The following is a 14,904-nucleotide window of genomic DNA, read 5'->3' as shown; positions in this document are numbered from 1 at the left end:
CTCAGAGATATACCAAATTAAATAATTATATCTTTAGAGTTACCAAGGGGTTTGTGAACTTGCACTCTCTTAAATAATAATAAAGGCTACTGTGGGTAGCTAAAAATGGCCCCCGAAAGAGATCCACCTCTAATCCCTGGAATCTGTGAATGCCACCTTATATGGCAAAAGGGGGGGCGGGTGGTCTTGGCAGATGTGAGTAAATGATGTATCTTGAAATGGGGATATGTTTTGCTCCCTTCCTCGTCACCCCACTAGCAAGGGAGAGAGTCCCACTTTAGGGTTCTGGGGATGGTCAAATACATGGCACCTGACACTGGACAGATGAGATGGACAGCAGTTATTAGTCACATATAGTCACAGTCCAGAGGAGGAGGACACCAAGTGCCATGCAGGGCCACACAGAGGTTGCACTCAGGAATAGAGTAAAGCAGAAGGGACTGTAGGAAGCTGGCAGGCTTTGTAGTAACAGAAGGGTGTGGTACCCTTTGGTTCCCAAGGGACACTGTGATTGGTTTGTTTGAATAACTTCACAGGCGGCCAGGGAGGCAAAACCAGTTAGGTTGAGGACTGGGCTGAGTGAGGTTCAGCTGATCCAGCTGATAGGGGGACTAACCAGTTGGGATTCTTTCCTGCTGGATGAGAGAAAGCAGTTAGGACTTTGAGGCCCTGTGAGTCTCAAAGATATCGAGGGAGCACATGAAATTCTAGGCCTTACACTACAGGAGGCTATTCTGCATTATCCAGGTAAAGTCTAAATGCAATCCTGTATATCCTTATAAGAGAGATAGAGAAGGAGATTAAACACACAGACAGAAGAAGAGAAGGCAATGAGACCACAGAGGCAGAGATTGGGGTGATGCAGCTACAACCACAGAATTCTAGCAGCCTCTAGAACCTGGAAGTGGCAGGGAATAGATTCTCCCCTAGAGTCCCCAGAGGGAGTGAGGCCCTGCTGACACCTTGATTTCAGCCCAGTGAAACTGATTTTAGACTCTGGCCTCCAGAACTGTGAGAGAATAAATTTCTGTGGTTTTAAGCCACCAAATTTGTGGTAATTTATTAAAGCAGTGCTATGGCCTGAATGCTTGTGTCCCCTTTAAATTCATATGTTGTGGTCCTAATGCCAACGTGATGGTATCAGGAGGTGGGGCCCATGGGAGGCACTTAAGTCATGAGGGTGGAGGTTTTCTGAACTGAGTTTGCATGAAAACTCTCTAATATCCAAGAAAGACAGAGGAACCACTAAGAGGCATGTGATGTTCTTCACTGCTTGCCCTGCAACACTGCTTTCTGAGCACCTATACTTCACCCCTTGCTGCCTTCACCCACATACTCATTAGTTTCTGCTGATGAAACCAATAAAATTGGGATAGATGAAGACAGCTATGTGTATGCATAAGCTTGGTCTATTTCCCAGTATGTAGACTGTCTTATGATAAAGCTTCCATGAATACATTGCATTGCAAAAGCAGGAACCGCATACAAATTGACCTTTCATCGTTTCAAAAGACCTTCCCTGAGGACTTTCTAAGCATAAATGCAATGGAAGAAGTCACAAAAGGAAAATATAGATAGACATGACAAAGTCAAAATCAAAAACTTATGTGCATTTAAAAAAAAAACATAGACTGCTGGAAGGTAAGTAAATTGGTACAACTGTCATGGAGGGCAATCTAGTCATGTATTAAAAGTCTTTTAAATGTGCTTACTATGTCACCCAGGAATTCCACTGCTAAGAATTTATCCAAAGGAAACAAACAGGTATGGGCACAAAGATTTTGCTATGAGGATATTTATCAGTTTTAATTATAATAGCAAACAGTTTGAAGCAATACAGATGTCCAATAATAGAGAGCTGATATACTGATATGATAGAGTACAGTACAGACATGGAAAATCATATCTTAAGGAATATTTTATATAGGAAGTGTTATCTTTTTAAATTTATTTTATTTACTTATTTTTTGGGCCGTGCCGTGCAGCATGCAGGATCTTATTTCCCCCATCAGGGATCGAACCTGTGCCCCCTGCATTGGAAGCATGGAGTCTTCACCACTGGACCATCAGGGAAGTCCCAAGGAATATTTGATGTCATAGGAAATACTCAGATTATAATTAGGTAAAAAAAAAGCAGGATATAAAAATGTACACACAGAATTTTTTTAATTAAAATAAGTATATGTACTCATTAATTATACAAATATTTATTGAAGATCTAAAGTGTGCTGGGTACATTGGCAGATTCTGGGGATACAGTGGTGGGACAAACAGACACAGTCTTTGCCTTCATGGAGGAAAAGAGACTAGCAGGAAATACACCAAAATCCAAATCCTTAAAAGTACCTGTCTCTGGGTGGGATTAAGGGTGATTTTAATGTTTCTCTTGATCCCTCTCTATATTTTCTATAATTATATAATGCTTTCATAATCAGAAAAAAAAAGTTATTTTTAAAAAATCTTCCTTCCAGTGGCTTCCCTGGTGGCGCAGTGGTTGAGAGTCTGCCTGCCGATGCAGGGGACACAGGTTTGTGCCCCGGTCCGGGAAGATCCCACATGCCGTGGAGCGGCTGGGACTGTGAGCCATGGCCACTGAGCCTGTGCGTCCGGAGCCTGTGTTCTGCAACAGGAGAGGCCACAACAGTGAGAGGCCCATGTACCGCAAAAAAAAAAAAAATCTTCCTTCCAACTGAGGCCAGCTACCATGTCCTTGTGAACCTTAATATATAAAAATATCTTATATCTAAAGAATTCTTGACAATTTGGATCACTTCCATGGCTGTCAGCTCTTTTGATCCTCACAACAATTTTGTGAAGATAGATAGGGCAGGGATTGCCGTGGCCATTGTATGGATAAAGAGACTGAGGCAGAGAAAGCAAGTGATTACCCTAGAAAACAGAGTGTGTTTGGGCTAGAATCATAACCCTATGTGAAGTTTCAGGGATCTTTTATCTCTGGTGTGTTTCCCTAAAGATTTTGTGAAGGATGGGGCCTCCCAGGGCTTTGCTCCAAATTCTTTTTCAGGCATTTCACCCACTTCCCAGGCCACATTGTCATCCCCTCTCTTTCTGAAGTGACTGGATACCATGGAATTCCAGATAAACAAGAGCAATTGCCAAATTATTTTACCTCTAGTGTCTCAAAAATTTAAAATCATGGAAGAGAAGGGACCTTGGAAAGCATTCCAACCTCCCATCAAGTTGAGAAGATTTCTTGGAGGGTACCCCTGCTCCTGATCTGACTTGTCCATCTCTCCCTGCCAGGTATAGGTACCCTTTCTTTCCCACCTCTTTTGGGAAATCTGCAAGGGGGCTGTTTGGTTGAACAAATGAATTAGACCTGATGTCTTCTGGCTGGTAATGGAGTCATGCCTGAATACCAAACTTCCCATGATGTTTGCACTGTAACTAGGAACTCTGAAGACACCAAACCGAAATGAACTGTGGGATTTCAAGCAGCGTAGCAGGCTAGCGAGGGAGGTATCTCTGGTCAAGATCGTATTTTGGCAGATCTGCTAAATATTTAGAAAACCAAGGAAAGCTCCCTCCTCCCACTGCATATAAGGTCAGCCCCATCCTCAGGGAGCTGGCTCTGCTGGAAGGGAGGACTGGGGATCCAGGCCCACAGCGACTCACCCTTCTGGGGTTAGTGGGTGTAGCAAGGTACAGTGCCCACAATCACTCAGGAGGAAGCAAGGGAGCCTGATGAACAAGGAAAGGAAAGAGCTGCTAGTGGGAAGATTTCCAATCCTTCCGAGAGAAAAACAAATCCAATTCCTATTCATTCACCTCCTAGTTCCTGCTTCCATGCCTCCTGGCTTCCTTGAGTCAACGGCAAATCTGAGCCCTTTGTTGTCATCTTCTTTGCCTTGGTTCTGGTCTCTACTTGAGCTTGCTGCAGCTCTGCTGCAGACCACCTTCCATCCATCAGCACAGCTGGCTCCCAGTTTGCTGCAAGGGAAAATTGAGATTTTGTCACTCTGGTTCTGCTTCATTGCCTCCATTTCAGGGCTTGCCCTCTGAGACATGTAGCTCTTCCCTCCAACCACCCCTCTACCCCCATGACTTCTCCTCAAACCTAAAGCTTTTTTCCCGAAGCATTGCTTTTTTAGAACCAAAGGCACTGAATCTTGGACTTAATTCAATGGTGGATGTAGTGGTCACCTGCCTGGTGTGGTTTCCCATGGCATCAGGAAAAGATTTCCCATCCAGAAACACAATTCCCCAATTGCTTGTCAAGGCAATAATAATGATAATAACTAATATTTATAAATAATCAAATATGTGCCAGGCACTGTGCTAAGCAATTTACATGTGTAAATCATTTAATCCTCAAAAAAGTAATAGGCACCACTATTATCCTCATTGTACATTTTCTTTCAGTTCAAGATGGTAGGCTGAGCACAAACATGTAAGTCCTCTCCCTCCAGAGACCTTATTAAAATAATAGTACAGAAATTTAAAACTGCATAAACCCACCACAATACAGAGAACAGGAGGGGAGCCATCAGCGGATGAGAAATTTAAATAAATTTCTGAAGTCAGAAAGCATCTGGAAGAGTGCTAACTGATGAAGCAGAGTGGAGCAAACAATCAGCTTAAACTATGTGTGGAGGTGCTGCAGATAAAGAGGCAGCCCGCCTACCTTGCAAACCTTAGCAAGGTTTGGCCTTGCTAAGACTGCAAGGATGACAAAGAGTGAGAGTGAGAAGGGAAGCTGACAACAGGGCCTCACAACTGAAGGTCTGTACAGTGCAGGGTTGACCCCCAAACTCCTACATGGAGACTATCCGGCAGCCCAATATTTACTTGCCAGCCTAAAAACAAAGGGTTTCTTCTTTACAGAAACTGAACAAAGTATTCAGACAGAATTAGGACAGCTAGTTGTGTGTTAGTGCCTCAGACTTAAGCCTTCTGCAGTTTGGTATCTGGACCTTTCTCCCCCACCCCCATTCCCCTATCAAAGATTCATAACCAGCTCCTCTCGCATCATCCTTAAGCAAAATCTGCCCATTGACAAGGTCTGTTCATGCACCCAGCTCCCAGTCAGACTCTCTACTGCCTCATTTCAAAAGATGAACGGGGTGGGGCGGGGGGCACAAGGGAGGGATACTTTGGAAGATTGGGACTGACATATACACACTACTATACATAAAATAGAGAACTAATACAGACCTACTGTATAGCACAGGAGACTCTACTCACTACTCTGTAATGGCCTATATGGGAAAAGAATCTTAAAAAGAGTGGATATATGCATATGTATAACTGACTCCCTTTGCTGTGCACCTGAATCTAACACAACATTGTAAATGAACCCTACTCCTTTAAAGAGCTCACCTGATTAAGTCAGGCCCACCCGGGGTAATCTCCCTTTTGATTAACTAAAAAGAAATTGATTGGGGACTTGAATTACATCAGCAAAATCCCCTCACATTTGACATATAACCTAATCATTGGAGTAACATCCCATCATATTCATAGGTCCCACCCACACTCAAAGGGAGGGGATTATATAGGGCATGTACACTAGGGGGCAGGAATCTTAAGGGCCATCTTAGAATTCTGCCTACTACAGAGGATTGGAAGATGAAGATAAGGAAATCTCCCACAATGAATAAAAAAGATGAGAAATAAAGGAGGAAAGCAAAACAATAAAGAAGAAAAATTCAAGGGGACTTCCCTGGTGGCACAGTGGATAAGACTCCTCGCTCTCAGTGCAGGGGGCCCAGGTTCAATCCCTAGTCAGGGAACTAGATCCCACATGCATACTGTAAGTAAGAGTTCACATGCCACAACTAAGGAGTCCACCTGCCACAACTAAGACCCGGTGCAACCAAATAAATAAATAAATATTTAAAAAAAAAGAAAAATTCAAGAGGTTCAATGTCTAACATCTAACTGTTAGAAATTCCAAAAAGGAGGAAAAAGAAAATTATCAGAGGAGTACTATGATCAAATTTCCCAACGTTGATGGAAGACATGAGTTTTCTAATTAAAAAGCCAACTAAATGTAATGTAGAATTATGGTTGACCCTTGAACAACACGGGTTTGAGCTGCCCAGGTCCACTTATTTTTTTTCAATAAGTACTATAGTACTACAGGAACGACCGAGGATATGGAGGGTCGAATGTAAAGACGTGCAAATTTTCAACAGTGAAGAGGGTTGGTGCCCCTAACTCCTGCGTCATTCAAGTGTCAACTGCAATTTTTTCAAAGCTACAGTTCCCAGCCATGTGCAAGGCTTATATACTGAATCCTAGAAGATGCTTACGAGAGAAATCAAACCTAAGTAAATGGGGAGACATACCTGTTCATGGACTGGAAAACTCAACATGGTTAAAATATCAGTTCACCAAATTGATCAATAGCTTTAATGCAATGTCTATCAAAACCCCCAGAGGTTTCTTGTAGCTATAGATAAGCTTATTCTAAAATTAATATGGAAAGGGAGAGGAATTAGAAAAGTCAAGACAATATATGAAAAAAAGAATAAAGTTAGAGGAATCACACTGATTTTAAGATTTATATAAAGTTAAGTAATCAAGACAATGTGGTATATTAGTGAAGGGGTAGGCACATAGATTAATGGGACAGAAGAGAGCCCAGACAGAGACCTATAAAAAGAGACAAAGGTAAAATAAAGAAAAAAATATTTTAAAAAGAGAGAGACAAGGGTGCAAAGGCAATTCAATGGAGAAAACAGTCGTCAACAAATAATACTGAAAAAGTTAGAAATTTGTATGTTAAGTAAAGAACCTTGATCTAAATCTCATACTTAATATAAAAATGAATTAAAATGAATATTCAATCTAAATGTAAAAACCTAAGACTATAAAACTTTTAGAAGACATAAGAGAAAATCTTCATGATCTTGGGTTAGGAAAATAGGTTTTAGACATGGTTCCAAAAGCTTGATCCACAAAAGAAAAGAATTGATAAAGTGGACTTCATCAAAATGTAAAACTTTTGCTCTGTGAAGAGAATGAAAAGACAGCCTAAAAACTGGGAGAAAATATTTGCAAATCACATATCTGACAAATGGCTTGTATCCAGAATATATAAAGAACTCTTACAACTCAATAATAAGATTTATTGAAACAAACAAGTTTTTAAAAATGAGCAAAAGATTTGAAGTGCCACTTTACAAATGAAGGTATAAAAATGGCTCATAAACACATTAAAATGGTCATTCAGGAAATGAGAATTAAAACTTGTATGGTCAGACCACACAAGATGGGTCTTCCCTTGCTCTCTGTACATCCCCTGCTCTACCAGTCCCTGCTCTACCTACACCCTACTCACATGACTGACCTTCCCTCTTAATCATAGAGCCTAACCAGTAAATGCCTACATGCTTGCCCCTGGCTCCAGCTAATGATTGTTCTAATCTTTAGATCAGAACATCTCCACCATGATAGTTTACCAAGGGACAGTAAGGGATGTGCTCCTCTGCTGGTTTCCCAGGTAACTGATGAGCCAACCTGATGTCAATTCCCTCTATAATTGGTAACCTCCCTCTTCCCCTGCCCCCCAGCAAAGACTGCAGCCATGTCCTGCCCACCGTTTGCACACTTGGTGGGGTGTCACTTCAGACGTGTAAGGTCCCCCATTCATTAAACCCTTGATGTCTCTGTCGCTGACTCTGGGCTTTCTTCAGTCTTGAAGCTGGGCAAGTACAGGGCTTGCAAGCCTGCGGGATACAGCCCAAGAAAACTGCACACAACAATGTACCTCTACACAGCCACTAGAAGTTAAAATTAAAAGGAATATCAATACCAAGTTTTGACAAGAATGTCAAACAACTAGAAGTCTGATTGTTGGTGGGATTTTAAAATGGTACAACCACTTTGGAAAGCATTTGGGTAGTGTCTTATAAAGTTGAGCATATACCTACCATATGATCTAGTCATTCCACTCCTAGAGAGAGAGGAGGACATATGTCCACACAAAAACTTGTTCCCAAATGTTCTTAGAGGCTATATTTACAATTGTCAAAGATTGGAAATAACTCAAATGCCCAGTAAAAGCAAATAGATAAACTAATTTTGGTATAACCATACCTTGGAGTACTACTCAGCAATAAAAAGGAATTGACTATTGATTCTCTCAATAACACGGATGAATCTCACAAATATGATATGTGAAAGAAATCAGACACAAAACTATAAATACTGCATGATTCCAGTTATAGAAAATTCTAATCTGTAGTGACAGAAAGCAGGGCAGTGGTTGCCTAGGGATGGGAAGAATGAATTACAAAGGGGCCCAGGGAAACTTTTGGGGATGTTGCATATATTCAATATCCTCATTGTGGTGATTGTTTCACAAATATATACATATGTCAAAACTTAGCAATTGTACACTTTCAACATGTGCAATTTATTGTAGGTCACTTATTCCTCAATAGAGCTGTTTTTAAAGATTGTAAAAATTATACTAACTTAATTGAACAAAGATCACACATGAAGGATACATATGTATGATTCCATTATATGAAGTTGGAAACCACAAAAATGTTTTATTTTACTTTTTTATTATTTTTTAAAATCTGGTCTCTTTTTATTTTTTTTCTTTTCATTTATTTATTTATTTATCTATCTATTTTTAATTTGGTCGCACAGCTTGTGGGATCTTAGTTCCCTGACCAGGGATTGAACCCACGCCCTCGGCAGTGAAAGCACAGAGTTCTAACCACTGGACCACTAGGGAATTCCTTGTTTTAATTTAATTTGAAATCAGAAGGAAAAATGAACTTTTAGGTCAAAGAAAAGGCTTTAATATATAAGATGAATATATTTGTCTTTTTACTAATACAGCCATAAAACATATTTTTTGATCCTTTCTTTTATGAAGAAAGGGCCCATGAAAATCATAATACGTCCCTGTCTGCAGTGAATTATATTTTTAAAGTCACAATAATGTAAACAGTATTTATTAGTTGTCAACTTTTAGAATCAACGGATAAATAAAGGATGGTGCATATAATCACAGCTATAGAAGAGTATGTAAATGTTATCAACCTTGACAACGTAAAAGTAATTACACATTTGACAGAAACTAGAGGTAGAAGGGGGAAAGAGGTGGAGGTCAGGGTACAGACTTAAACAGTTCCATGTGACAAAAGTGGGGAGTCAAGAGAGGCAGTCTATAGTTGATGGAACAATACGTAAGGGTTTACGTACATTATTTAATGTTACAACTGTACTTAGTAATAGAACTACAGTATTATATATCTACATTGGGAGGAGTGGAGAATGAAAGTGTGTGTACTGTTGACCACTGCACACTCATCTATCATAGGAGAAATACAGTAGATGAAGGTTTCAAGTTGATAAATCAAGAAAAGAGGACAGAAGCATGTTATCTAGAGAAATAAAGGTCAATCCGCAAAAGAATTCAAAGAGAAAGGTTAAAAGTAGCAGCCTCGTGGAACTGAAGGTTGAGGAGAGAGGATGAAAGGATGCTGTTTGTTATACTCGAAGTTGTTCTATAGTGTTTGTGTGGGCTTTTTAACCAGATGCGTGTGTCATTTTGATAAAAATGAAGTCAACTTCTCTCGCCCCTGTTATTCTCTGCTTGAGCACAGATCCCAACTTGTAACTACTTTAGTTATGTGTGTGATGACTCAGTTATTGTCTTTCTTCCCATTAGACTGTCAGCTCCACGATGACAAGAAAAGACTCTCTTTTACCACAGTGCCTGGCACAGAATGTGACCCAGGAGTCAGGGTTGTACCACACATACCACGCTGGGAACTCCTCATTCAAAGGTGTGTCCAAACTTCCCCTTTAGGACAAACTGGCAGTTGAGATAGAAAATGCCCTGGGGGAATTCCTTGGTGGTCCAGTGGTTAGGGCTCCGCGCTTCTACTGCAGAAGGCGTGGGTTCGATCCCTAGTAGGGAAACTAAGATCCCGCCTGGACTGCATGGCCAAAGAAAGGAAGAAAGAAAAGAAAATGCCCTGTTGTGGAAAGGCAATGCCCCAGCAAGGAGCAAGAGCAAGGATGGGCATTAGATGAGAAAGGGTCTACAGCCAAATAATACCCCAGAAAGGGCTGGAAACCTTTCCTAGTGGGGGTGTGAGCTGAGGAAAATCAGGTATGTACTTATCCCTCCAGCACTGAAATCCTCTTAAAAAGAACATCAGGGCTTCCCTGGTGGCTCAGTGGTTGAGTCCGCCTGCCGATGCAGGGGATACGGGTTCGTGCCCCGGCCCGGGAAGATCCCACATGCCATGGAGTGGCTGGGCCCATGAGCCATGGCCACTGAGCCTGCGCATCCGGAGCCTGTGCTCCGCAATGGGAGAGGCCACAACAGTGAGAGGCCCGCGTACTGAAAAAAAAAAAAAAAAGAACATCAAGGAGTGCCTTGAAGGGGAAAAGAAATTCTAAATGGACCTCCTGCAGGTAGAGTAAGGAATGGGGAAGAGCAGAGGCACCTCTTAGGCTAGGTGAGATGAGCCTCCAGCATTCTGACACCAGGTGGGAGATGGCCTCCTTTCAGTTGGCCTGGGTTTGTGCCTGCCGGTAAGCAGAGGCAGGTCCATAGGATGCAGTTGATCTGGCGGTCCTCCCCGACAGCTCTGAAGAGGAATCTGGAAACTGCTTGGTGGCTGAGCTGTAGATTATCTGGGGGTCAGAACGAGAGAGGCTGGAGTAGGGAACAAGGAAAACAAGCTGTCATAATCTCATAGAGCCACTTCCCTAAGAATCTGGGGGATTCCGGGTCAATGGTTTGGGCAAACCTGCTCATTTCCTGATTAGGCGACTAAAGGTGACCTGTGAGGCCTCTCCCTCCTGACCTCAGCCCCACGCCTGACCACTGCAAAGTCATGGGTACGGAGATTTTTTTTTTTATACATGTATTTATTTATTTTTGGCTGCACTGGGTCTTTGTTGCTGCGCGCGGGCTTTCTCTAGTTGCAGCGAGCGGGGGCTACTTATCATTTTGGTGGGCGGGCTGCTCATTGCGGTGGCTTCACTGTCGTGAAGCACAGGCTCTAGGCACTCGGGCTTCAGTACTTGTGGCACGCAGGCTCAGTAGTTGTGGCTCACGGGCTCCAGAGCACAGGCTCAGTAGTTGTGGTGCACGGGCTTAGTTGTTCCACGGCATGTGGGATCTTCCCGGACCAGGACTCGAACCCGTGTCCCCTGGGTTGGCAGGTGGATTCTTAACCACTGTGCCACCAGGGAAGTCCCTACGGAGATTTTTGAGGTTCAGACAACCCCTCAGAAACCCCCGTGGGCTGACTGGGTTTTCCTGGAGAAAATGTTCTTATAATGAGGGGAACCCAGGAACTCCCCTGGCCGTCCAGTGTTTAGGACTCCGTGCTTCCACTCCAGGGGGCCCAGGTTGAATCCCGGGTTGGGAAACTAAGATCCTGCAAGCCGTGTGACGTGGCCAAAAAATATAAAAATTAAAACTTAAAAAAAAGAATGTGGAGAAAGCCCATGTGCAGCAACGAAGACCCAACACAGCCATAAATAAATAAATAAATAAATAAATAAATAAATTGTAACAAATTCGATAAAGACTTTATAAATGGTCCACATAAAAAAAAATCTTTTAAAAAATAAAAAAAATCAGATACCTCCAAAAAAAAAAAAGTGAGGGGAACCTAGAAGAGGCCAGCCTGGAAAAAGGCCAGTGAAAAATCTGGGGTGGGAGGCAAGATGGCTCCCAGGGAGAAGGTTCCTGGTCAGCAGTCCTAGAGACATTTCCCCCTTTCCAGGGAGGCAGCAAATGGTTTCAGGGTTTCAGCTTTGTCTACCAGGTTCCTGGAACCTCCCTCTGGTCAGGTTCCCCCGGGTTGGGTGAGTTTGAAGATATTCAGTAGGCACTGTGGTCACTCTCTTTCTAGAATAAGTCAAAGACAGGAGTTTATTTGATTCATTTTGAACTACTGCTGAATGTAGCTCTGTCTGCGTCTCCTCCTCAGGAGACAACTGACAGGTTCATTCAGGTGAAGGAGGATGGAGTATTGTAAGGAGAGAGATGAATACTGAGGCCATTTCTCATAAGCGGGGAGGGCTTGGCATGGGAAGCACAAAAAAATGCTCCTCCCGTGCTGGGCATGGTCCTCAGGGCCTAGGGCAAAGGCAGGACATGATGTTCCTGCTCTCAGTGATTGCAAAAGCTGGTGGCGGCACACAGCTTGCTGCCGGGCTGGCAGCTTGCACTGTCCTTGCTACCACTCCCAGGGACCCAGGAGTCTCAGGCCTTAGAACACAGCTACTACACTCTGGGCGCTGAGGAATCTGTCAGCCTTAGTACAGTATTGTATAGGGATTGAGAGCCGAACTGCTTTCTTCCTAATGTCTAACTGGGTTCTTCCCAGCTCCTCACCTGGCTTGGCTTCCTTTCCTCCGAGTTGCTCACCAAATACCCAAATGGAACTGCACATTCAATATCATCTTCCTCTCCTGTCTCTGGAGGCAGGACCGTCGTTAAGGACACATGCTCTGGAGTCAGATCACCAGGGTTTGCAAGCCAACTCTGCCAATGGCCAGTTTACTTACCTTTTTTGGTGCCAGGCTTTCATCTCTAAAATGAGAATGGCAACAGTCCTTAACTCGTACAATTGTGAGGATTCAGTGAGACAGGTAACGGGCCTGGTGTCTAGTTAGGGTTCAGTATGTTAGCTATTATTATATGGAATGAAAAGTCCTTTATTTCCTCTCACATTCACCTGCTCCTCTAGCTTCAGATACCTGCTCATCCTTTCCCCAACTGCACTCTTCTCCAGTCATTGCGAGCCTTTCAGTGCTACATTTTCTTAAAGAAGAGATTCCCCTTGGATCCTTTCCATCTCCTGTAGACCCTAGCGCCGGATAATCATTGGCAACCAGAATTGGAAAGACCTTTTATAAATCATCTAGTTTAATTTTTTTCTTTTTGCACATGTCAAAAGTCAGAGCCAGAAAGATAAAGTGACTTAATAAAGATCACGCTGAACTAGAACCCCAACTAGCCCTACAGATATTAGCAACGTCAGATGCCAAGGTCCAACCCACATTTAATTCTAGTAGATTCAACGTATACCTGCTAAGGACCTGCTATGTACGTGTATGTGTATGGTAATAGGTCAGGCACTGAGAGGGTTATAAAATTGTTTCAAGTCACCTGTCCTGCTGGAAAAGTTGGATCTCGGGAGGTTGTGAGGCACTGTATGTCTTAGGAAACCAGGGGTCTCCATTCCTTTGCTTTATATACAGATATGGATCTATAAATAGATCTTGATCTAGATCTAGTTTTATGTTTATATTATTTTGTATATAGTTTTGCATATGTACATATGTGAATATACAAATATACATATAAGTATATATAATTGAATTTAGATTCACCTGAGGAATTTAGTGAACTCTTCCGCCATCTTTTTATTTTTATTTATTTTTATTTTTATTTTTTTTAGCTGCTCCGCGGGGCATGTGGGATCTTAGTTCCCTGCCCAAGCATAGAACCTGTGCCCCCTTCAGTGGAAGCATGGAGCCTTAGCCACTGGACCGCCAGAGAAGTCTCTCCCCCCATCTTTTTAAATATCATCTTTCTGTCCTGGTACAGTGGGCATATCTATGCCAAATGATGGGGTTTGTATACACTCATAAGTGGAACTACAGTAGAATTGCTCTTGGGGACAGGTCCCTCTGGCCCTGAATGTAGCCAGCAGGTCCCCACTCTGAAAATAGATGAAAGTCAGGTGCCACTCTTCATGGTGGGAACAAAGCAAAGGACAATTCAAGGAAGAGAAAAACAAAACAGTGTAAGTCTCTGTGAGACCTGGAAGGTGGAGGAGACCTACTGATTACTCAAGGAAGGCTCAGCAGGGACCAGAGGTAGAAGATGATCCTAGGAAAAGAACAGGTTTTGCTGAGAGCTGGATAGTGACCACCCATAGATTGAACTGATAATAGTCCTGAATCAGGGAACCCCTGAGCAAGACAAAACAGGTCTCTGGGTCTTCACATAAAAATGATTTACAGAGTGTTTGTCCCCTGGAAAGTCTTTATGTGTTGAGAAAGACATGGTGGTAGTTGTTTACAGCTTACCGTGAAGCAGTGTCCAGCGGATTGTAATCAGGTGCCATGCTCCGGAGGCCACGTTCACAGGAAGGCAGGGAGGAGGCCCAACCTGCTGAGTTTGGAGCCAGTTTCCTTGCCTTCAGTAAATCAGAAACACCCCAAGGCTGCCTTGTCCCACTGGCAGCCTTCTTCAGGTCAGGCATGACTGAACCCTCTCTTGTAACCTGAGACTGACTCTGAAATCCTTTCCAAAGCAAATACTAAATAGGATGCAGTGAGATTCTAGGTCTGAACACTTTGGTCACCTTCCATAGATTCTAGTACTGAAGTGGACCTCGGTGTATTTGAATTGATGAAGGGAGGGAGGGAAGAAAAAAGGGAAGAGGGAAGGGGCTGTGCATTATACAAGTTTTAGGAAACTAGCCTTCTTTCTCTTCAGCATTGGGGCCCATAAATATGGTTACTTTTCTGTCCCCAATATACTGGCCCTCTCAGCAGCACTGGACACAGCTTGTCTGAGGCACTCTCCTTTCTAGGTTCTCATGATGCCACAACCTTCTTGACTTGCCTTGTCCTTGCCTAGTCTGCTTTGTTGACTCCATTTCCTCCACTCTACCTCTAAATGTTTGAGATGCTTTAGGGCTCAGCCCTAAACCCCTTTCTCACTCTCTTCCAAGATCATTCCATCCAGTCCCACAGCTCTAAATGGCATTTTTAACATGAACACCCCCATATTTTTATGTGTGGCCCTCATCTCCTCTTTGAGTTCCAGACATTTGACATAATGGCACAGGGTCTGGAGTCAGACAGCCCGAGTTTGAATCCTGGCTCTTCCACTTACTATGTGACCTTAAGCAAGTTGTTTAGCCTTTTTTGCCT

Source organism: Mesoplodon bidens, assembly GCF_964165515.1.
Source record: "Mesoplodon bidens genome assembly, chromosome: X".
In the NCBI taxonomy this organism is placed as follows: domain Eukaryota; kingdom Metazoa; phylum Chordata; class Mammalia; order Artiodactyla; family Ziphiidae; genus Mesoplodon; species Mesoplodon bidens.
This window is presented reverse-complemented; position numbering follows the sequence as displayed.